The 25,259-nt window shown below is 39.8% G+C and overlaps 1 protein-coding gene and 1 long non-coding RNA gene across 3 annotated transcripts in view; both read left to right on the top strand.

Annotated features, from left to right (window-relative positions):
* Positions 1-25,259, top strand: part of PPARGC1A (PPARG coactivator 1 alpha) — a 373,942-nt gene that overhangs the window by 94,456 nt on the left and 254,227 nt on the right. Inside the window, exon 1 of one of the 2 annotated variants that reach the window (XM_027686343.1) lies at positions 15,980-16,004. The exons of the other annotated variant lie outside the window; for it this stretch is intronic. The gene's annotated coding sequence lies outside the window, so the exon portion shown is untranslated. Of the gene's footprint in view, positions 1-15,979; positions 16,005-25,259 lie in introns of those variants that run through there. 2 annotated transcript variants of the gene reach the window in all.
* Positions 18,948-25,259, top strand: part of LOC113969127 — a 171,453-nt gene continuing 165,141 nt past the window's right edge. The window contains exon 1 of the long non-coding RNA XR_003534763.1: positions 18,948-19,010. This is a non-coding gene — a long non-coding RNA (uncharacterized LOC113969127). The remainder of the gene's footprint in view (positions 19,011-25,259) is intronic.

Below are 25,259 nucleotides of genomic sequence, written 5' to 3'. Positions count from 1 at the left end.
CAAGGGAACAGACTATCTCCTTCTCCAGAGAAAATTGACAGATGGAGAAAATGTATGTGCAGGTATCAGCAAGATTGCCTTGAAACCCCCTCTGCTGCCTGTCACTGAGGTGCTATTTCAGAGTGCTATTTCATCAGGGCTGTAGTGAGGCAAATCAGTACCCAGGCCTGAAAGTTGATGTTGTGCCTATTCTCCCTTTTCTTTTCCCTCCTCCCAACCCCTGCTAAACAGCCCAGAGTGGAAGTCCAAGCCAAGTGGGATGTTGTGATGTTGTTCAGGAAACCTCTTCATGTGTTTGAACAGCAGATTATAATAGCGAAACCTTTGTTTTCTGAACAATATCGTGGTCTTCCCCATGAAGAGGAGTTGGTAGTGGAGCTCCCTGTCTTTTGTCCCCAGCTGTGGTTGTGTGTATACCTCCCATAACCTTGGAAGCTATCAGCCCCAGCTTACTGCATTCCCATGTAGTGCCAAACGGAAAAATCAGTCAGAATTGGAAGTAATTCTTATGTGAAAGGACCTAAGGATTTTTGAAGTAGGAATGAGAGCAGGCTCAGATTTGACATTTAACTATACAGGTCCTTTTCATTTCATCTGCCCACTGCCCAGAAATGTGGATGTCTTTTGTTGTGGGATCCTACAGGTATCCCAGTCTGTGAGGGCTTTTTCCTGCAGCTCTCACCTTGCTTTTTGGGGTCAATCGTCCTTCCCGAGGAAGCGATTCCCCTCTCATTGGCTATCACCATGATTTTATAGGTGGTTGCAAAAGCTTAGCCCCTGCTTGAATATGGTACATGTGGTCTTTCTTTGCTTTGGTACCTGCTAATTCACTCTGTACACATAAACAAATAGTATGGTTAACGAGAGCTGCCAGCTACATGACCGTTAATGACTGGGCTGCTTATTTAAGTGTCTTAAATCTGAATTCAGGAGCTAAGAATAAGTGTTTTGAGTTTGGTTTTGTTTTTTTTAATGTCAGAAGCATATCCTAATGCTGCACATCAGTTAATAGTGCAGGCATGCTCCTGTCTAGTGTTTCTGTGCAAGTTTATGAGTCTGGGCAGGTTTTTATATGCAAAACATGTTTGGAGTCCATATTCCTTGCCTCATGATGGACATGCGATGTACATCCGCTACTCAGAATGTGATTTGTCATCTAAATATGTTAGAGTCTGAATGTCTCGTTGCTGTGAAACATTTTGCTGCTTTTAGAACAACTTGAACAAAGAGAGCCTTCATATTGCACTGTGATGTGTGTCTTTACTGAAAAAGCTCCTCTCCATTGCTGAGGCACTGAAACGTTTGCATTAAGTGATACAGGAGATGCCATAGCAATTTCATGAGAATTACCCTTTGCAATGAATGTTAGATTAAACATCTAAGTAAAATCCCTTGCAAGTGGCCAGACGATAAATTAGAGCAGAGCTGTACCTGGGTACAATTACATTATGTACCTTCTTTTAGAAGTTGTTTTTAATTGATTTGGTGCATAGTCTTTACTTAGTTAATGATGACTTTTGTACCTGTGGCTATATGACCACTTGTGTGAGTTAGATTTACAGCACTAAAACTCCCTTTATCCGAGAAAACAATTTCATGAAGGGGCTGTCCCCTTTCACTGCTCTGTTGCTGATAATGTATCTGGACTGTTTTCTGATTAGTGCTCCAGTCTTACACTAATATTGAAGATGTTCTTTAGCAGATAAATGTAGTGTTATCACATCATTTTAGCAACCTAATTTGTTTCTTGCTTGCACACTACAGCAACTTTCATGTCTCAAACCCCTCTTCTCTTCTAGGACTTCTATAACACTGCAAAAATGAAGTTAGGAAGGAGGTGAGCATTAGAGGAGAAGAGGACAAAGATGCAGGATACAGAATTGTGCAGGAAGTAGTTGCAAATGGCTGGAAACTTTTGCCAGTTCAGAATGTCCTCCTATTTTCCCTGTGAGGAAGCTAGAATCTAAACAGTCCTTATAACTCCCAGTGTTCTAGGAATTACAGATCTTCAGTACCCATCAGTACTGGACATAACCATCATCATTTGAAAGTTGTCATTTTTAGGTAGATATTAATTTTTAACTTTGGCCCAACTTCTATATGGTACCTTCCAGTTTGCAGTTGTTGCCATTTTGCCAAACATACACCTAAACTGAAATCTAAGGTTAGAGTTTTCACAGCCCTGTATCTGAAGTTAAACACCTGTATTTGGAAATGTTGTGATGATCAACAGAGAGAGAGAGGTCTTGCCTTAGGAAGAGACACATATACCACAGAACAAAAGAAAAAGAGGTACAGAACCTGGAAAGAGAGTAAGGGTCTGAGGTGGACAGCCATCATTGTGCACCCAAGTCCTGCCACAGTAGAAGGATGACAGGCCCACAAGAAGTCAGCTGCAACCTGAGGTGGACGTTGCATGGCCCTTTTCAAGTAGCTTTCTCCACAAAAGTCCTAAGAGGTCACAGTGGCAAGATGGTGTCTTTGAAGTTGGCGTCATTACAGATTGAGATAACTGATTCTGGTTACAAGATTCTGAGCTATAATGGTTATGACCCATCGTGCAGATTGGGCAAGGAATGGATTCCTCTTTGTCCAGGGAAATCACCTTAAAGGTTTTCTCTTCATAGCCGTGTATATGAGCATTGCCTCAAATACCCATTTGAACTCAATGAGGACACATTTCTTGTCTTCATTGCCCCTTGGATTTTAAAAAAAGCCTTTGAGTTACACATTTAAAAAATTTTCAGGTAATGATCTAGACCTCTAAAAGGAAAATCTAAATGAAAAAAAAAATTGACCTAACAATTAGATAGCTAATGTTTGCATAATTTTAATTATCACATATTGCAATTATTTCTAATTCATTTCAGTATACAAATCACTATTTTATATATGGCATGTTGTTAATATTTACTTCTATAATTACCAATTTGCAATATAAGGCAGCAATTTTATAGTTATTCAGTTATGTATAATTATTATGTCAAATAGGAGATGGCAATTAACACTGAAATGTATTAGAAATTATTGTACTAAAATCAGTCTAAGAATATTTGACACATAATTGTCACGTAGTGCATGGACTGCATTTTCCTTCTCTTTTCCCCCTAACCGTGCTTTTGGACGATGTATTTATTTGAGATCCCAAAGGATTTAATCTTGCAGAAATTCCTATTTCACCATCATATTTACCGAAAGGTTAGAGCTAGAACTAATAAGCAAAATCCAGAGTCTTCTGTAGCTAAATCTTGTGTGAGGTTCAGAGTTAGGTGCCTTGTTCTATGTAAGCAGAAAGTCTGTCCTTCAGTGGCTGCTTAAAAATGAGATGTTGAAGTTCTTCTGCTGCCCATAGCTCCAAGTCTTTTGAAAGAGATGTTCAGAGAGAGTTTTGAGCTATAATGCTGGCAGTGCCTTATCAGGAAGGTGCCAAAAGAACCACGAACCTGCAGCTGGTGTCTCCGGGTGCTGTGCGGGAGCTGAGCGGCCAGGGAGTTGCCCCTGTGTGATGGCAGAAAGAGTCAGCCTGAAGAAGGTACCAAAGCTGTTGACAGTGAACCACAATGTGACTCTTACATTCCTCTGAGGCCACCCGAAGCAGAAAGTACCATGCACTGCACCTTCAAAACTATATTGGTACTGTTGTCTGAAAACTCAGTCAGAAGTTGGGGAAGCTGAGGTTTGGGTCCTCTTCTGGAAGGAGGGAATCAGAGCAGCATCTCCTGTCCCATGGTTTTGGTTACAAGTTACTTAACTTCTTCCTTTGTGAAGCTGGGTTGCCCTGCTGTCAAGTGTGAGAGCTGGGAGGCAGGAGAAGGTAGGCATCTGAGGGGTTGTGGCACTTCTGGGATAAGAGAGACTTGACCTGGGGCGCGTTTGGGACGTCCTCATTCTACTGATAAGAGTGCAAAAGGTGGGAACAAAGCTCTTTTTACCATATAAAAAATTGTAACCTTTAAATTATTAGAGAATCCTTAAGGAGGAGAAAAATCCTGATTCATAGAGAATCTAAATTAGCGCTATCACTTAAACCAACTTTCTTTGTGGCAAAATAGTTCTCTGTGACAATTTCTTTTTTTGCCAGGGATTTAAAATCTGGGCAGCTCTAAGCCCTGCTAAACAAAATTCATGGCTGTACATCTTAATAAAGCAAAGAAAAGTGCACAGCATGTCAAACAAATTCACCTCCTTGGTGTAAGTGTAAGGCTGCTATAATGGCACACGGCAGCAGGAGATCCAGATAGGGCCCTCAGTGTGTTAGCAGAGCATATTGACTTATATCAGTCCTTTTGCCTGGTTTAAAATTGATCCCCTTAGAAAAGTTAAATATCACCTATGTTTGTAGATTGCTAGACAGCTATTAAGATAATGCTTTTATAAATACAGATGGTGCCCTTATCAAAATTACATGGCAGTAAATAGATGCCAGTAGAAATAATATGACACTTTGATTAGCTAATAAAATGAAGCACAAGTAGAATGGGGATGCTAAGTTGCTCTGACAGTTTTCATACTGTCTTATTTATTGCTTATTTAGCTTTGATAAGTTTCTATTACAGTCTTGGCTTCTTAAGCAATTCCTTTGAACTTTTAATTTTTTAACAGTAATCTGTATTTTATTGACTTAGGTGAAAAATCCTCATTGTCAATAAGCTCTTCATCATGATAGTAAATATTATCATTCTTTTTAAAGTAAATTGATAGGCCAAATTGCATAATGGAAGTCGTGGAGATAAAAGTGGCAAAGGGTGCCAGTTAATGTTACATGAAAATTATTGATTAGAGCAAATTATTGCTGAAAGTTTGGCAAGCAGTATTGGTTCACTGATATGGTCGATTTTTATGTCTCAGTGAAAGACTTGTATCAGTACATTGGATGACAGCAGGAAAATTGTATGGGAGGACTATTACGCTTTGGGGATGGGCTTGCACTGTAGTCTGAGTACTTAAGGTGAGAGACTCAGTTGTTCAAAACTGGTGTAACTCCATCGACTTCAGTGGGATTGAGACATGGCCTGGTTGCTTTTAAATCTGCTGATCTTGGATGTGAGGGAAATACTGCCTGACATTCGAGGCGTATCAGAAAAATGTGCTCATTGATGCAGTTGCTCTTGGAATGGTTAATGGCAGTGATAATCAAGAAGCGAAGAGCAGCCGAGAAGAGTACAAATGGTATGTGGGTCATTAGATGATCTGACCAGCATAATGCTGACCAATATTTCTGCCTTTTTGGTACTTAACAAAACTTGACTTGGTAACTTGAAAGCAGAAAATTATTATAACCTGCCACAGGTTTTAAAATCTTCCTAGAAACTTCCGGTTGCCCCAGCTTTCTTGGAGAGTACAAAGCTCAGTTTTGGTCTTTTGGTGCAGGCAACCTGTTGCTAATATTAAGCCTGTGATGTAACAGTGCTCCCAGTAAATGTGGTGAGGTAAATCTCCTCTTCCACTTCTGCAGAGAAATAAAGGTCCTCATGCCCGTGTTCATATGCACAGTATGTTCCTCTGCACCTTGTGAAGCAGTGGTGCTGTAGTTAAACATGACACCCAGCTCTCCTCAGTCTTACTCAATAATTACTGCTCTGATGGGATCACTCTGCCAGTAGCCAGCCTGTTTGGCACAACGTTCAGGGGATCAACTGTCAGCCAGATGGACAGTGGGAACAAGCATCCCAGCTGTCATGCTCTTCTGAGCCACACTGAGCATCCCAGTTCTGATTTCTATAGCCCAACTATAGCTCCACTTGCCTAGGCACAGCACTGTCCTTCTGTCTTTATAGGCCCTACCTACCACCAGGGCTGGGCATGGGGGACATAAATCTATCTTCTCAAATTTAGACAGTTGGTCTGAGGAGGATGCACAACTTGTGTAAAGACTGTGGGCTGCATGGGAAGTTTCCAGCTATTGTATCCTCACTAGGAAGCGTCAGTGGAAAAGTCAAAGGCATCTTAGATTATTTCTCTTAGGCTCCCTGCCATCAAGGTTCCTTGTGAAGGGCGTTGGTTTGGGACTAAGAATTTTTTAACCCCTGATTAATACTATAGATTTAGCCTAAATGTTGCAAATAGCTCATTGTCAGAGAGCAGGTGGGACGCATACTTAGTTGCCAGATGGAAAAAGTCCTTTTAGGTGTCCAGGCCCGAACTGTATGGGCTTAATGGAATCATCTTGTTGTTCATTCTTTCACCTTTTGTTATAAAAATTTAAAAACCTATTTTCCAAATAAATAAATTTAAGAAATCTCAAACCATAACACCCCCCCCTTTCAGATTTCACATCTTTATGGCTATGTTGTCAACTTGATGCATGAGGTTTTAGCTGTGCAAATCCCTTTAATGCAAGTGGGAGTTGTACAGCTGAAGATTTATATATTGACTTTAGAATAACATTACTTCATCTCTCTTTCTCTCAATTTTTTTTTTTCTTTTTTCTTTCCCCCTCCTGATTCCCTCCCCAGATTTCCCCACTGCTCTGTAATGAAAACCACAGGCTCCTTATGTGCTTCTCTTTCTGTAGTGAGAAGCAGGCATGGTGATCCTTTCCTACTCACCGAACAGGCGTAAGTCCAAGGGAGTGATATGTGAAGGTAGTGATAATATGTGAGTATTAAGGTTGCAGTGAAAATCCTTCATCTCATCAGTGGTTTCCCACCCCCCAAAAAAAAAAGTGTGAAACAGTAAATACTGCAGAACCCCATCTGAGTGAAAAAAAAAACTTTTTTTTTTTTAAATGGTTTTTTTTAGGATGACTCTGTCAGCCTTTCTGGCTAAAATTTCCTTCACTGCTTATAAGTAATGTGGTTGACACAAACAGATGTACATAAATCTAACATTTCAAGGAAGATCATGCCATATCCTATCTATATGACAGGGCAGAATTTGAACAGTCTTGTGCTAGCCTGTGGGCATAATGCAAATTCCCTGGGCTGGAGAGACTTGGTTTTGCTCCAGAATTTCAATTGGTTGTCACCCCATTTTAAAGAAATGGCCTCATTCCATGTGGCTGGGATATGGTAGTTTCCTTCCTTATATCAGGAGGGGACAACTGACCTAAGCATGGCATCCTTTGGGACTGTGAACAATAAAAATCCCTTTGTCCCCAGTTTATATTAGAAAGTGCATTCTCTCAATATTCTTTTGTCTGGAGAATTTGCATTGCTTCCCAGTATACAACTTGGGAACACTTTACTGTCCATGTAGAAGGATATGTGGTTGTGTGTCTTCTTTTTTAAGCTAAGGGAAAAGGCAGGAACTGTCACCCTTCTGGGGGGGGGTGTGATACAGAACCCCAATCCCTGTCAAAGTGAGACTGCACTGCAACCCAGGTGGAATTCAAAATACCGTAAGGAAGGCATTTTGCCAAAATCTTTGTCTACAGAATGGCAGAGATTAAAGCCCTTCCAGCTCTGATTGGATTACCATGGACCAGAAGCACTTTAATCTCCACCACTGTGGCTTTGGGGGAAGCCAGTGATTGAGACGTGTGGCGGGACCATGCTGAAGAATCGGATGGCTGCACTTAGCTCTTTAATCTTCTAGTCCTGTGGCTGTCATAGAAAAATATTTAACTGTTGCAGCAGAGAGAGAGAAATAGGTAGTGAGTAGTTATTTTACTTTTTACCATATGAACAAAATAAAAATCACACATTCCCCCTTCCAGAGCTGTGGAAGCAGCCTGTGTGCAATAGCCTGACTTGGAGCAGCGTGAGTCCCTGCTCAAAAGACAATATTGGGTAAGCTGGTGGTTGAGATTAATGTAAGTACATAATAGCCAATACTGCAAAACCAAAAGTCTCTGAAACCTAGTACCATGTCTCAGACCAGCAGCAGATGCCAGTGGAAAGGTATTAAGACAGAGTATATTTAAAGTGACTTTTTTTCCCCAAGGCTGACAATAGTCAGTATTTTCTGGACACTTCTTGAATAATTTATGTTTAAATGCTCTGTTTTTTGCATAAGAGTGGCTGCAAAACAGAACTATTCAAGAATGATTCCCAGTATAGGAATGGCCTTTTGGAGAAAGGAGGAACACAGAAGCATGAAATACTAAACCCCAATTTTGGATGGTATGCAGGTCAGTAAAGAGATAGGAATAACAGTGGATAGTAAAAGGACATCTAAGCAATTTCTCTTGCTCAAGTCTCAGTCAAGAAAGGACACATTCAGTAAAGGATACAAGATATGGTGAGGTAGTGAAAATTGTCATGAGAGGTATGAAATGTCTGACCTAGAACATGCTGTCTGACCAGTGGGATACAGGATGCTGTGGGACCTGAAGGGTGTCCTTCTCACATATGTAAGGTTCCCCAAGACAACTCAGCTTTGTGCACCTAAATTTTTCCGGTGTTTTTACTTCAGACTACCCTGTTTCTCAAGAAAGAAGCTGGGGGATGCTGCAATATTGGTGGAGTCTCCAAAACCTGCTAGTAAGGTTGGGTATTTGTTGATCAGCAAATGGCTCCACATAAGGACAGAACCATCCTGGCTGGCAGTTTCTAGAGCTTTAGGAAGAGCAAAAGCCTCACCTCTTGTCCAGCTTATGGTGGGGTGGCAGGGCTGGAGAGGAGGCAGAGGGATTCCTGTTGGGAATAGCAATGAAGTCTCTACAAGGCTGAGATGGACTATATTCAACAGGCAGGGAAGTTGTGGGGCTGTTAGCTTCAGTGGAGCTTAGGCTGCCATAAAAACACAGCTCTCAAAACCAGAAGTCATCTTAATTCCCATTATCATTTATCATTAGGAGTCTGGTCCTTCAGTGAACTGGCTGCACAATCAGCCTTTGTAAAAATATGGACAGCTTCAATTGGAAGTGTGTCTAAGGCCATGTAAATGTCTTCAATTTTTAAATGATCTTTCAGACTAGGAGAATAAAGCTGTGTAATCCATATGTTTTATATGCTATTGTGCCAGCCTTTCATGGTGAGAAGCTAAATATTTTTGTTGTTTTAGTTAGTTTATATATGCTGCTCTTGGTTTGCTGGCAGAGTGAAATGTCTGATGTGTCCCACCCCTGATGTCTGCATTTGGATGCAGGATAAAGTGAAATGAGCCTTATAAGCCAAACACTGAGCTCCTTTCCGTTCTTTTATTAGCTTTTACTTGGCAAATTCTAGTGGCTTTTGTATAGAGAACATAACATTGTAAAAACAGTGGATGTTTATGGAAGGCACAGCATAACTTAATAAATACAGCATACATGTTACGAGAATGGATGCTCTTTCACTAAGTACAGAAGTTACATATGGTGCTGATAGCAAATGCCATATGTTTGTAGAAGAGGCTACATTTGTATGGTGCCTTTTTCTCAGACCTGCTAATCTGTGAAAAATAACAATTCTGTTTAATACTGCTAGTTTTGGCCTCTTGGTTTTGTCTTTTAACTTCTGTGACATATACACAGTGGGAATGAACCTGGAAGCGTAGGTCTGCACTCACTCCTCTTCAAGGCCACTTAATCCTAACAGTACCCATCTGAAAGATCCAAAATGCCCCTTACTCTAATCACGGTACTATGGAATTAGACTGTGCTTTGTATTGCAGTTCCTGACACTCCAAATCCTGGGTGCCTACCTCCCCGGTGACACAGTACCAAAGGAAAGTACTCATCCATCACTAGTGTCACCTATGGCCTGCTGGCAGTGATGCTGTCACAGCAGACATATGCTTAAATCTGAGCTCAGGAGAGGGTTCTGGGCTGTGGATGGAGGCAACCACCTTGTGCCTTGTTTCAGGGAGATTTGGAAGGGGATGAGACTTTGCATATCCTCAGCTTTCCTCTTTGATTCTGTACCCATGGGCTTGATATGAGTCTTCTGAGGATTGTCACACTCCAATGCTCACTTGAGGTTGCCTTCTATATGCCCTATATGTGTACCTCTGTGTTTCAGATTCCCTTTTGGGACCAACCTTCTAAAAATGCAAAACCTAATTGTAGGTTCCCAAACCTTTTATGGGATCCAACCTGCAGCTTAAACCTGGTTAGTTAGAGAGCTGATTAGGTAGCAGCCATACCTTTTATGATTGCTGCTTCTAGGAATATCCCTGGCTCTTTAATCTAAGGATGTTTGGCTTAACTAGATCTCTCTCTCTCTGAATGTACCAGTCATAAATGAACCATGCATAGCCACTGGTAATTCCTGGTATTTCAAAAATTATTATTTTTATTTGTTCAATGAGGAAAAGCATTTGGAAACCATTGTGTAAGTAGTTTATTTGGGCAGACGTTTTAGCAATAGGCAATAGAGAGTTAATTCTGCCTGTTGTCAGCTGCTTTCAGTTTTAAACACGTTTCAGATTCAGAAGACAGCCATATAGAAAAGAATGTTATGTTAATGTGACAGCAATCACAGACACTGCTATTGAAAACTCACTGTTGATCTCCCCTCCAAAATTAACATCATAACCTTATGTCAGTGACTCTCTATTATCCTAATACCTGGTTTTGGATTCTGTCCAGTCCCATTAGATATCCCTGTGTTGATTGCTCTGTTACTGGTGAATATTAATTGCCTCCAAATCTCAGCGGAGTTCAAAAGCTTGGGGGAAAAAGTACTGACTGGTAAAGCTGCTGGTTTTATTAACAGGCAACTAAATAATAAATCTGTTCAGAGATATGACTGAAATGCCTGAGACATGAGATATAAACAGCTGATGTTACATCTTTCTATCTACATCTGTCTATCATATGTTAGTAATGACACAACAGGGTAAACCATTCCAACTTTGAACATTGAAATGATATCAGTAGTGCCTGTCCACAGTCAGTATACTTTAAGAGGCAGTCAGGCTCCATGTCCTTCCCACTGGGATTCTTATGCTCTTGACATTAAATAATGCCCCTTTTTACATTTTAAGATGCTTTTTAGAGTTAGTGAGACTATTTAATTGAAACAATGATGTCAAAATGTGGTTATAGGGAAGGCTTGTCACATGTTGTGTAATATTTTTTTCCTCTGCCTCATAAATTTTTTAGAGAGAAACTGCTCTTTTGCTTTGCTTTAAAGGAGAACTGAGATCTTTATTACTTCTCTGATCTTTTTTGTTTGTTTTAACCACAGAGTTTTAAACAAGATCCCTTCATGTTCCCCTTTTCAACACCAGAAACCTCTAGATGGAAAATCCCTAGTGTAATCCCACTGTGAGTTTGCTTCTTGTAGCATATTTCTGGTTTAGGTATCTCTTCTGGTAGGTTTTACTTTGTAAAAAGGTTGGTACCACTTACAAAGCTGAAATAAGTGATGTGAAGAATATACTGTAATCACATACTGCAGAATAATTATATATTTTATATCGCTGGTTTTCAGTTGGTAGATGATATTTAATCTCCTAGTAGAGATCTCTAATGACTCATTTTAGACACTGACCCTCTAACTTCATTTCAGGAATGAAATATTTCCTAATCCAGTAATTTCTGTCTATGCCATCATGTCACGTAGATAAAGAAAGGCAACTGCAGGCACCCACTGTTAGATTGCAGCTGAAGTCAAATGTGAACTGAACGTGTGTTATGGCTGTATGAAATCTGTATTAGGGTAGGTAAAGTGAAGTTGCTATTTTTGTTATTTTAAGTGATTGTTAGGCTGTTATAATGAAAAGCATACCCAGTCTTAACTTGTATGACATTGATCTGATAAACGTAGTGTGCCCAGATTAACATGAGTTTTTTAAGCAGTGTAAACGTGATTCAATAACCATGCCAGTGGTTATTGAACCCAAGAATTTAATTGTGAGGCTCACTCCAGAAGAAAGAAGGTGAGAGAGAGAAGCACAATAATGAACAGTATTTTATTTTTTGTGGAAATGAATTTGATAGGCAAGTAATGGTTATTATTAAAATACTGAGCATTTGAATCTTGTCCATGTTTTCACCAGATATACTAAAAAATACAGGTAGCAAATGAGCACAGTGCCAAACACAGTGTGTTTGGAAGGTCTCTAAGGGAAAGATGGTGGGTGACTGAAATAAGCTTATTTAGCCATACTGAAGCACATAACAAGTAGCCAGGACTTCGCAGCTTCTGAGCATTATGAACATACCATTCATTTCCAAGCTGAAAATTATGGTTACGATCTTCTCTAGCTGGTTGGTATCTCTCACTGTGAAAATACACTTCTCCTGTGAAGCCCTGTTTCACTGCATCTCTCTACTTCAGTTCACATTTTTGAAGAATTTCAGGAAGAGGAAGGACTCTGCATGTTATGTCTTGTAAACAGTTTTGCATTTCATTTTTTGTTTTTAGAGTTCATGATAACACAGGCATGAAAAAAGAGATTGAATAAAATATTATTTAGTATTTATTTGGTTTTACCAAGTTAGTACCTTGCTTTGTATATATATAAATGTACTCATGTTTATTATTGCATTGTATTTCTGTATCTCTTCTGTAGCCCTGAAGCATGTGCTTGTCCATGATGTCAGAGGAATTTTGTTTCTCTAAGTGGCATAAAGTGGGGCTGCATATGCTTACGGTAGGTTGTGCATCACAGATCTTGTTCCCATTTTCCTTCCTGGATTCAAACAGCCCTAACATCTCCGTTTTTCCATGTGCCCTGCTACTGAAAGGTTCCTGGTTGAAATGAATTTCCCATTTCTGTCATGGCTGTACTGGCCAAAGGAGAAAGTATTATGTCTTTGTGTGTGTGCAGCAGGTAAGGTAAGAAGGAGGTACTGCCCATCTCTGCCTGCATTCCTGTGTCATCTCAGCTGGCACGTGTTAGCTCAAGCCAGGGAGTTTCAGGAAAAGCCTGCTCCAGACTAAAAGGGAGGACAGTGGAGTGTGCTACTTGCCCACCACTAGGCCATGGAGATGTAACACCAGTTTGTTCAGTAGGAGTTTGTCTTTGATGCTTAGAAATTGTGTACATTCCACTGAGACCAAGCACTGAATTCAAGCACTCTGCAGTGCAACGAACACTTAACTTGGTGCAAAAAATGAAACAAAACCCCAGGTGTGGTAGTTTGATGTGGGTCAAATTCTTCTTAGATGTAAACATCACCACCCTGCACTTGCATAAGTAAGAGTTTTTGCTAGGGATTAATTTGGCCCACTGACTCTGCTAAGATGAAATTCTTTGTGTGCTTGTGAATTTTGGTGTCAAGAGAGGGGATCACTGTTGCTGGAGAGTATTTAGGAGAAATAAGCCAAAAATAGAATAATTTCCATAGTCTAGAACCCCCCCCCCAGAATCATAAAAAATAATCAGCTATTGGAAAGAATGAATTTTGTGCTCCTAATTTGCAGAAATGCCAGTAGTTGCTACTGTGCCAACCACTCACTAATACAATAAAATATAATTACATAATTAAATACAATATAGGATTTCCATAATAGGGAATTTTATTTCCTTGTCACAATATGCAAGTTGCTGTGGTTGAAGCTCATAGTTCAACACTGTAACTATTGTTAGATGCAAACGCATCACAAAACTAGGCAGGATTCTCCTACACAGGCATTTCTCAAACTGGGTGAAAATTGTTTGCTGCAGACAGTGGAAGCTTTGTAGGAGGTTGCCTAAGATGCACCTTGTGGATGAATAAGTATCTTACAACCATGTTCTGTTTTGTTAAAACAAAACTTCTGTCTCCCATTGCTGTTTGTTCAGATTGGTGCCATCTGTCTTTTGTGAAGCTCAGAACTTGCTGGAAGCTTAAATTCAAGCCAGTGAGTGACTTGCAGGGGTAGAAATTTTCTCAGAACCTGATGCCCATTGCTGATGCCACTGGAAACTTGAATAATTAGAACTGTAGAGACAGACACTTAAACTTAGGTACGACCGAGTCTCTTTTCAGGTGCATACTGTCCATGTGAGACAGAAGCATTAATCCTAGTTTTATTGATGTATTTCCATTTGGACAGTCATTTGTGTGAAATTCTGCAGAGATTGCTTTGTTAGCTACAAACAGTAGCAGAAACAGAAAAACATCTGGATCCAGTGCTGGGCAATATTGTCAGGAAAGATAATCATGAAAGTGCAGTCCTTGAAGCTTCTAGAACTTGAAGGCGTGAAGCAATTTTGGTGTTTATATACTTGAGGACAGGAGGAATTATCTAGCCTTTAGGATGTTTGGATTTTTTTTGTGCAAGATACATACATAATGAAAAGGAGAGAGATTAGGAGTTAGATTTTGGACAAATGAAATTAAACCATGTAAGCTGTAATACAGTGTCCAAATAATCAGGTACGTAGCATCATCATGAAAAATGTGTCTTTTTGTGTTCAACCATATGCACAGAAAGTCAAATATGAAATGCTAGGTTGAGATAAAGAGCCATTTTGGTTATCTGCGGGGCAGCCATTGGTGACAAATAATGTTGCTTCTGATTTTGTTCTCAATTTATCTTCCAATTCCTTTGTTCCACTCAAGCTTCTGCTCTTGCCCCTTTCCACTCTGATTTGGCTTGCCTTCATTTATTGCAGTTCATCAGTGGCCTAGTCCTCATCTCATTAAAATCAATGGCAGGGCTATTACTGACCTTAGTGATGCAGGAAAAATCCCAGGTCTTGCTTATCCTAATCAATCAGATCATCATCATTAATTTAATGATCTTAAAATCCATCAAAACACAGCATACTTTAGTTTACCTACTGACATACAAAGTGCATAATCCTGAGCGTTCAAGCAGGGGCTTGTGTTCTGAGTTTCTCCCTAGCCCAGCAGATGCCTTGCTTGTATTTTAGCTTTTCTGAAAGTAAGAGTTTGAAGAACTATGAAGACTTTGAGGTTGGCATGTTCTGTTTGTGGGCTACAGAATCTACTGACTTCTGAGTAATCTGTGTAGATGTGCGTGTAGAGTACTTTCACAGTCATAATCTTGAATAGTTCAAATTTAATTATGATGAGAGATCCTGTATTTCATTTATATGTAAAATTAAAAGAAAATATGCAGAAGCTAATCCTATTCAGAGACTGACTCCAAATGTTTCTGAGTTAAAATGTTTGTAACATAGAAGTCTTATTAAAATTCCTATTTCTACACATTTTAGTAGTAATTTGGTTTAAAAATTGCAAGACTGTAGTTTCATTTGACTGAGAGAAGAATTATGAGACTGTAGATGGACTAACTGCAGTTTTAACAATGCTAAAATCCATTATAAATCAGAAAAGGAGGGAAAAGTACACATGCCATAATAATAATTTATTTGACAGTGCTTTTGAATATACATACAGCTCGCAGATTATGTGTTTCTAGTACACTAAAAATAAGAAGGCTAAGCACAGGAACATTATTTTTAATATGAGGATGCAGTGCTAAAGAGTAGAGAAGTTTTTGGAATGATAATCAGGCTGCTGGAGCACCCTGGAATACTGGCGTCTGGTTATGCAGCCTCCTGCACCAGCTGCAGAAAAAAACAACGAAAGTCAGAAAAGCAAAGGAGGCCATGTAATTGGCATCTCTGTATATTTTTTTTCTCCCCCCATCTTCTTACTAGGAGAATCCTCCAAATTTCATACATGTTTCTTGAGTTGTTGCTTTCTGAAGTCCAGTGTCAGAAATACCAAGCTCTAGGATGGATTAGAAAATGTGTGGTGGCTTGGCTGTGTCCTGCTGGTATGGTTTGGTGGGGATGTGGAGTGATTGTATGATTGCCTCTTGTCAAACCTGAAGAGTGAAAATGTAGCTATTATCCTGTCCTCTGAATTTCTCAAGGGTCACTTAAATCCCAGTGGTCACTACTGGGATGTATTTTGGTAAGGAAATTTTGTATCAGAACTTAGAAGTACAGCTGTGATACTCAGACTATAGAGGTAATGCTAAATGGATTTCAGACGTATGGGAACATAAGTTGGACATTTTTGACGTCTTTATGAAGTGGATTTACAAAATTTGTTTGAGCTTTCCTTTTGGCTGTCAGTGATAGTATATGTCTACCAATAATATGCTTCTTGTCGTAGTCCTTTTTTCAGGTGTAGCTCTGGTTCTGAAGTATTAATCTTCGCACCCATTGCAGTTACGGATAAGAGTATGATGGACTTTCCTCAGAATGACTCACGAAGTCTGGTCAAGGTATAGGTTTATCTGGCTTCTTTATCTGTATTTAAAAATTCCATTTAATAAAAGCAATAATAAGTACCAACCAAAAGATAATTGTGCTCATAGTTCAGTTGCAATCGGTTGTCCTGAAGGACCGCACTTTGTAATACTGGTCTGTGCTCTAACTGCCCAGAAATGCACTGTTGTGTGTTATTGCCTAATTGGTGAACTGTAATTGCCTATATTGAGAACTGATCTTAAAAGTTAATCTATGCTGGAGTCAGGGAGATTAATTGGGGCAATCACCATCCCATAGATTTCTAGTAAAGTGACACCCCCTTAAAATGGTTTGTTGCAAGTGCAGTGCAGTCTGAAATGAGAGACGGACAACACATGCCTTCCACGTGTGCTCTTTCTTGTCCAAAAGCTTGTCTGTGACTCAGTATACCTTCTCCAAGTTCTCTGGCCACAAGATTTTAAAGGAATTTTGGCTGAGAAAAGGCACAGAAGATTTGAATTACACTTTTCTATGCAAAATCTGCGATCACATTGGTGGGGGCTATGGCTTCTGTCTCTTTGAGATTTGCTTTAACCATGCATTTTGATTTGAGGGATGTTCTGTTGCCTGGTTTATAGCATGTGGGACTGCGAGCCAGCCATGCTTACACCTAGCTGTGTGCCAGGAGTATCCATGTAGCAAACTGCTGACCACCTGGGGCCAACTGGCCAGGCACTGCCTGCTGTAGTTAAGTTGACAAGCATTGCCCCTAAAACACCTCTTTCTGTGTTTGGTCGAGTACCTTCTGATGCTTTGAAGTTAGCTGTATACGTTTCTCCAGATGCCTCATGGCTTGCCTGCATGAGTTGAGTAGTGCAACTGGTGTGGGCAGCAGAGCACCCTCCTCGTGCTGCGCTGTGGTTTGTCTTGTTAGCACCACTAGAATAGATGGTCACAGTTAAAACTTGGGTGTGAAACAGAGTTTCTGAAGGTGCACTGAAAATTTTACATAGATGGGAGACCGCCTTAACGCAATTTGAAATCCAGCCCTACTATGTGTTTCCATTGTTGCAGCTGAAGCATGGAGATGTAAAGCTAAAAGATGTTGGATCATGTAGCGTTGGGAGGAGATGGACTCAGTGTACTGTAGTGAAATGTCACGTTCCAAAAGGTCCTGAAATTAGTAGTCTCCATGTCACAGCACGCTGCAGTCTCTGTTCACATGATGCGAGTCCTGTTTAAGTGATCTGTCCTGAAGTAAGGAAGCCGCTTGCTTTATTTATGAGGGTTGCACTGCCATCGCAGTGTAGAGTGGAACATCATTTGATTGCCTTGGTGAGCTTCACTACCTGCTCCTCAGTGCAGTAAAAATGTTTAGCTGATTGGGATGACCATGGGAAGCAGACTTGAAACAGCCTCTTGTGCTGGCTTGTGGGCTGTGTAACACATAACGTGATCCAGCTGCTAAATTTTATAAGGTTTCTATTTCTGACTTCAACTGCTCTTCATTCTTCAGAAGAACTTCGTCCTCACTTCAGACCTGACAAGATGTAACTAAATATCAGGAAGTGAGGTGCAATCTGGGCCTGGCTGTGGAAAGTTGGAGAGATGGGGATGGCTGGCAGAGATGGCTCAGCATTACTGGGTCAGTTAGTGTACCTGGTGCACAAGACCCATCATCAGACCTCTTGTCAGGGAGTCATATCGTCTCCACAGCTTATCCACAGGAGTTTACGCTTGTTAAAGGAATATAGCGAAGGATAAGGGCAAAATTCACGTTGATAAAATGCTGCAGGTTTCTGGCACTGTTGTCTCTTCTCTTTGTTGAAGGTCTGGTTCTTACTCTCCTTGAAGTGCGCAAGCAATTGGGAGTTAGGTCACAGGAAAAGTTGCATGTAGATCTGTGATGGTAACGTCTGTAAGGGACACTGTTGGCCATTTGGTTTGATCCATAACATAAACACACTACTTGAGCTCACCAGAATCATTTAATTGTTGTGCTAGAGGCTTTCTCTTAGGGGAAGTGTCTGACACAGAAACTGCTCATGACAGGGAGTGTACCACAACCTGTGGTAATTGCTCCAGCAGCTAATTACCCACAAAATCTAGTCTGATTTGGTGTGGCTTCGTCCTCCCGCCATTAGATCTTCCTTTTATTTTACTTGCAAAGATGGTCTTCACTTCCTAGCTACAGATCACCAGTGGACAAAGCCAGACTGTGTGTCATGAGTGTTGGGATGGAGAGGGAGAGTAGTGCAGATGGCCAGGGTGTGGGTGGAAATAAGCCTGGTCTGAACCCAGGAGGCAAAAACCTTTGAATTTTGTGTTGCCTCTGTGCAAACTTTGAATTTTGTGTTACGTTATTTTTGTACAGATTTCTGGCTTAGGTCTATCTTCAGCTGTTGAAAAGAGTCATCTTGGAATACTGTCCTCTTGGCACGTGTGCAAATATCTTTGGCTTTAACGTAGAGTCTTTGCTAAGCATACATTTTATTATAGGGTCGGAAGCAATATTTCTCAATTACTATTCATTCGTTCTTATGAAGGAAAAGTGAATTTCATTTCAATGGAAAAAGAAGGCAGTCAGTTTTCCAGGTTTACATTAGACCTAAATCAAAAATCCAATACAGTTCTTGGTGCAAAGAGTAAAATAATTGTATGGGAGAGCCCACTCTTCTCTTTCACAGAAACAGCAGAGGCTGCAGGTCACGATTCCATAGCTCAATGTGTGGCCTCTTAGTTGTCACACAACTTCTTCCAAACTTGGAACTGTACTTGGGCACTTCAAAAACTAATATTGGGGTTTGCCCATCCCAACTAGTCTGCTTGGGTTCCTGGCCCTGTGCAGAGGCTGTGATGTTACAAACACAGCTCACCACCGCCAGGTGCATCTTCAGGCGCTCTGCCAGCCAGTGGAGCCACAGGAAGGGACAGCCCAGAGAGAGGGAGAGGAAACCACTGACTTCTGCAAATAAGTCAGTAAGTGAGCAAAAAGAAAGAAGAATGGTGAAGTCCTTGCAGCCTGTTGCAAGCATGAAGAGGTAATGGAGATTCTCCTGCACAACAGTTTTATGATTTACTAAGCAGCCACCAGTGCTCCAAGTGTTGGTGCACTTCATTCATCTCTTAAAAAAAAAGGACCAGTGAGCAGACTGCAACCTTCCTGCCAGACTTCAGTCTGATAGAGAAATGCTTCTTTCCAGAGTAGAAAGGCAAATGAAATAAGTAACTGTGGAAAAGCTGAGCTGTAGGTTACAAACCGCATCAGTAAAAAGAATTTCATGGTCAAGGGTCTACAGTGAAGAAGCTTTCCCTGGGTTCAATTCGTTTTGCTCATCCGAGAGGAAACAAGGGCATCCTGACTGCTTTCAATTGCTATATGGAATATAGGGTGAAAGACAATCTTGAGAGTGGCTTGCTGCTACGTTATTAAGGATGTTGTATCTAATGAGACCTTGTACTTGCAAGACCTTGAAATGCCAGTGCCTTGCGTGCTGACTGCCAATGTGAGGTGGGGAAGCCTGCATGGTCCAGGTTTTAATTTTTCACTTTGATTCTTGTTATAAAGGCACCAAAAAGACAGCTTTGTGTATCTGTAGCTCATTTTTTAGGCCAGCTAAGCTTAATCAGTTCCATGGGCTTCCATAAACTCATAAGGCTGTGATACAAGTTGTGTAATCAACCATGACTAGATTGTCACTTGTCTTCAGGTGTATTTAGATTGACTTTTTAGGCGACTTGGATGTTAAATATTGAGTTTTTTCTAAGTCATATTGTCAGGAGAAAAAGTTATCTTGAACAACTGGTTGGAATGAAACTGTTTTGTCTATTAAAATTTAAATGATCATTTCTGAATAAAAGTGACTTTTAAGCTTGCTCCTGGCACCGCAGTAAGTGATCAGTTTATTTCTCTCATGAACACCACTTTTCTGTTAGGAGTCCATGTAATATAATGTCCATTTAACCCTTTATAGACCCTTCCTGATGTCTCATAACTCATAGAATTCCAATATTATGGAATAAAATCCTCTGATCCAGATACATAAAGGACTGTGTATGTCTTGCTCCTAGCTTCCTATGCTGGCAGATTTTTTTTGAGAATGGAAGTGTAATGCTGCTGGCTTTCTATAAAGGCAAGAGAGCTTGCTGATGTCCTAAAACTGATGGACTAGTATCAGGCTGGAGTCTTTAAGTGGTAAGTACAAAACTGTGGTTTTTACCAGGTTTTGATGATACTAGCAAATATATGTAAATAGGGTATAAAATTAATCAGCTGCTCTTCAATAAAAAAGCATCATGTTTACCTCAGCCTTGTAGCTACTTTGCCCTCCTACAGGGACTATTTTAATTAGCAGCATGAATTTTGGATAGTTTAATTTATTTTGTGATTGTGTAAAAATACACTTTTGGAAGGGTTTATTTATAAACTGACCAGGTATTTAGCAAACGTGTTTCAGCAGCATCTGTAAAAATGGAGTGTCATAACACACAACTTTTTGCCTTTTTTTTTCTGCTCTTTAGCCTTGCCAACAGGGTAGTTTCTGGGTTGTCTTATTTTCATGCTGCTCTTCACTAGTGACAGCAGAGTGAATCAAATGAGGATCAGATAATTAAATGAAAAAAGAAACATTTGCTTAGTTGTCTCCTGAGGAATTTTTCTGTGTAAAATGCTCATAATCATGCCATATGTTGGTGGTGACTTCCATTCCAGCAGACTACGGTAGACTTTACAGACTTCAGGATCTGCTCATTGGATTCTGTGGTCAAGTGATTGAAAACACAGCAGTGTCTGTAAAGCTCAGTATTTGTAGCACTGAGTGAAAAGAGCCACGCGGCTGCAGTTCTGCACCATTTTGTGTTATGCTGCTGTTCTGTGGAGCTGATAATGTGTAATGTCTTAGAGAGGCGAGCCTAGGTACACTCAGTCCTTACACACTTGCATAACCCGCATATGTCCAGTGAGATTCTTGCATGGGAAATATTAGCAAGGGTTTGAATATTTAGACCGACACAGACATTATTTTGTCTATAATTGAACAAATTCCCTTCCTGTGTTTCAAATACCACAAGTGCCATTGGATTAGTAATTGGGTTTACTAATTAAACTAGGAAATTTATGAAAAATTTCCCTGGGATCTAGTTATACCATACCAAATACATTTAACTCATAAAGTTTATTTAGTTTTGTTTGCACGGTGAGTAGAAACAACATTGTAGATGGATGGTGCCACCTTTAAAGTGTTTGCAGAGTCAGGAGTGTGAGAAGCAGATGGATTAGGTACTTAGGCTTGTATAGTACATGTAAGGTTGTATTCCAGAGACCTTTCATATGGAAAGTTCTTGCTGATCTGTATGAGACGATCTGAAGAAAGACTAGAGCCACCTATGAAGTTCAGAGCTTTGTCTAGCGAGTGCCAGCATTCCCGGTGCAGAGACACTTCTAACAGGGAGCATTTGGTAGATGTATGGAAAGGAAGATTTTGGGTTTGAGAATGTTCTCTGCAAGACTCCATGTGGAAAGTTTTGCAAACTGGTACAGCCGTTAAGTAATTAGACTAATCAAGTGTTCCATCACTGTAATTTCCTGACAGGACGTACCATACATATGGTGACCCTTTTGAGAGGATAGATAAGAAAGTTACAAAAAATAAGAAACTATCTTTGAACTTCCTGGTTTTCAAAATCACATTTAAAAATATGTCCTACAAAGACATAATCCCCAAATGAGTGTGATGTCAGTATGAGAACAAGCTTTTTTGGATGACATCTGATAATCTACACTGTAATGAATAAGTTATGTCACTCTCAGTTTCTGTCTCCCTTGGTCTTTCCATAAGTTAGGACTATGGTTTATTAATAAATGTTTGGATGTTTATTTAAACATCGAAGTCTCTTTTAAAAAACAGACCATTTTTCTCATGAAAACGACATAGCATGGACAATACTGTGGTTCTTGCTGTTAGAAAAGAGTAATTACCTACAGCCACTCTTATAATATGCTTGCTTGCTAAATGCATAAATCTAATAATGCAACAATACAATGCTACAATGAGCTTCATGAATTGGAAAAAGATAGAATTTAAATGCTTTTGGCACCTGACATACATTTTTCACAGAAGGTCCATAATTTCCTGTATTAGAGCTAGTTGTATCCTTTAATGAATGCAGCTGGAAAGAAGAGTAAAGGATATTTGGAGAGTCACGTATTTAGTTTAGGCTACTAGGTACTATTTTGCTTGTTAATTTTGATTTTAAAGCTATCAACCTTATTTGGACAGTTTATTCTTTTTGTGGGGAAGAAATGGAAGCAGAGGATGGCAAATTGTGTTTGGAAATTAAGACTCAGTAATGCAAGGTTAAAATTACTGTCCCTGTCCGTTGTCATTGGAAGTGTGTTTCAAGCGTCTCAGCATCACTTATATGCATTTTGAGTCTGAGTCTGTAAATGTTAATGAGTACTTGCCTGGCTCCCAGTGCATTTATGAAAAAGCAGCAGATTGTATTGTAGCTCACTACAGTTTCTTTGACCTAAGCGTCAGCCATGAAAGTTTAATGGAATGTTCTCTGGTGTACCCAGCAGTCATACAGGTGTGAGCAAGAGCCATCGTTCCCAGAAGGATCAGTTCAGCACTGATGCTGGACTTTCTTATTCCAGACATAGGTTTGGTTTACAGAAGCAGCATCAATGGTAAAATGAGCACTATATCCTCAACAACGCCGCTTAAAAAATTTTACAGAGCACTGAAAAAATGTAGTATTTTAAACCTATAGCTGATGTTAAAGGTGACTGTAGAATGTGAGAGTCTGTGGTTCTAGAGACTGGTTTAAGATACTTGGAGAACAGATTCAGCCATTTTGGAAATGTGTTTTGCTTGATTCAAGGCTGTATTTGTGATAAAGGGAAGAAGATATCTAGTTCACTGCTAGACAACACTGTGATCTGTACAAGTTTCTTGCTCCCCAGATGATCTCCAGCACATGGGCTGCTCCCCCCTGACCTGAGCCAAATATGCTGCTGTCCAATACAGTGCTCTTGCTTATTCCATGTTTGTTGTTGCCGAAGGGGGAAGCTAGTGGACAGCAAGTAAGAGGAGCTGGCTGCTGACGGAGCTGAGGCTTGACAAGGCAGAAATGTTTAGAGCAGACGTATCAAAGCAGCGCACATCATTTCTTTTTTGAGAAAACTGCTGTGTTTCACATATCTGTATTTCACAGCCTCCTCCCGTTTGAATCTTTCCTAAGTAATTTTGAACCTGTGTTTCTGAAGTGTTGAAAACCTGAGTCCGGTGGAAAAGCTTTTCAAGAAAGTCGTAATAATCTTGAGAGTTAAGCCTTCTCCTTTCCTTGTGTCATTGCCTGTCCTTCATGTGTAGAGGTCATGTCAATCCTCTGGCCCGATCAAGAGAAATTACTTAAATATTTCATGAGCTGAGTACTCTTTTGTGTTGACCAATTCCATGCAAGCTATCAAATGATTTTGCCTCCCTTTTGTCCTTAGTCTCATTTAATTAGATCTAAGTTTATGTACAATTCAGTCCAACTAGTCTCTCATTGTAAGTTGTGGTTTTTCTTTTTGGCTTACTCTCTACTTCTTCTGTGATTGAAGCTGTGGAATCTTGTAATTCATTTTGTTCCACCATTATTGATTCGGTGGCAACAGTCCAAATGTTGAAAAATATTTTCCAGGTTGTTGTTGCCCTTGATTTCCAAAGACATTGCATACAATGAAGCATGTGGATCAGGAATTGACGTATCCATAGTGTCACCAGGCTTTGAGGGTGCATTTTCAATTGTAAAAGCAGTTTATTGTTAATTAGAGAGACTCCCAAGGGCATCATGATCTCCTGATAGTCTGTGAAGAGTACCTTCAGTACGCTGTACTCTGTGAGGGTTTGCCAAGACCATCACTTGCGTAAATCCTGAATTGATTCCCTGCTGAAGAAGAGTTGTTAGAGCCTCCAAGTTACAGTTGTGAATGAGATTAATATTAAATTTTTAAACTATACTCTTTTATTAGTGGATTTTGGTTTGTGATTCTTGTAAAAGAAAAAAAACTCGAGTGCTTCACCAAATCTTAATAGATGTATATGCTATGCATATGGCATAAAAGTCCTACTCTTTTAGCTACTGTCTATGCAATGAAAGTATCTGTGTTTCAGTGGCAACCCACAATTTAAGCATATTTCCTTAACTAATTGGATTCTTAAGAGTGTTAACCTTCCTCTGGGAAGATTTTGGATGGCAGGCAATATGACTAACTAGTGAAAGGTTATGGAATTGCATCCCACTGCACATTTGCTCCTGCTTTAATACCTTCTGTTTTATTAATATGTTAAAAGGTTGTGGCTAGAAAACCCAGTGTCTTACCTTTATAGACAAATACTTCACCTCTCACTCTGCTGTTAGATGTCTGCAGATATCCAAGAAAACAACCTTCTGGGGACCCTCTGCTGTGTTGCATGAGGATGCAATGGCACGGAGTCCATTTTCTTCACTGTCTGGACTGTATTTCCACAGTGCATATTTTGGTATCCAGTTTGAATTAGAGTAAAATTACATAATTCTTCATTTTAGCTGTCCGATCTTTAATTTGTAGTACCTCCTTCCTTTATTAAAAAAATGTGTTTGTCTATGCTTGTATGTAAAAATAATCTTTATGAAGATGAAGGCTTTTTCTTGCTTCTCTGCCAGTGCTGCTTTGCTGTAATGGAATGACGAACTGTAAATAGAATTGACTTGGAGGCTCAATCAGTTGTTGGTATTTTGTTAATAATAATAATAGTACCAGCTGCCCCCCATCAGGTAGTGCGAATATAAATTCTGAGTTGTTATGAATGCCATATAACTTTGTGAAGATTACTAACTCAGTTTATCCAATCTGTTTTGTCATACATCAGTCATTTTGACCTGCTGTATGATGAGATGTATTTTTATTAACTAACCTTGTTGTCTGTCGTGCAGACATGAATGTCTTTTAAAAATCAAGGCAAGCCCTGGACAACTTGTCCTGCATTGTACCTGCAGATGCTTGTCTTGTTTATGTCGTAAACTAGTGAACACCCTCTATAGTTCTCCTGTGTTTTATTTTTGATGAATCTCTTAGAGTATGAATAGCTTAGTGGAGAATTACACAGCTAAGGTGCTAACCTGTACTAGCTTTGTGCAGAACATACTCCACTGCTTCTTCTGCCATTACATTCCCTTTTAGTTATGTGCTGGACTGAGTTTTAAATCCTGATCCTGACATTCATTGGATTATATGGATCAGCTCTTTCCTGTCTTTCTGATTT

The sequence above is a fragment of the Neopelma chrysocephalum genome, unplaced genomic scaffold (assembly GCF_003984885.1).
Source record: "Neopelma chrysocephalum unplaced genomic scaffold, ASM398488v2 Primary Assembly neopelma1_71, whole genome shotgun sequence".
Classification (NCBI taxonomy): Eukaryota; Metazoa; Chordata; class Aves; order Passeriformes; family Pipridae; genus Neopelma; species Neopelma chrysocephalum.
This window is presented reverse-complemented; position numbering and strand designations above follow the sequence as displayed.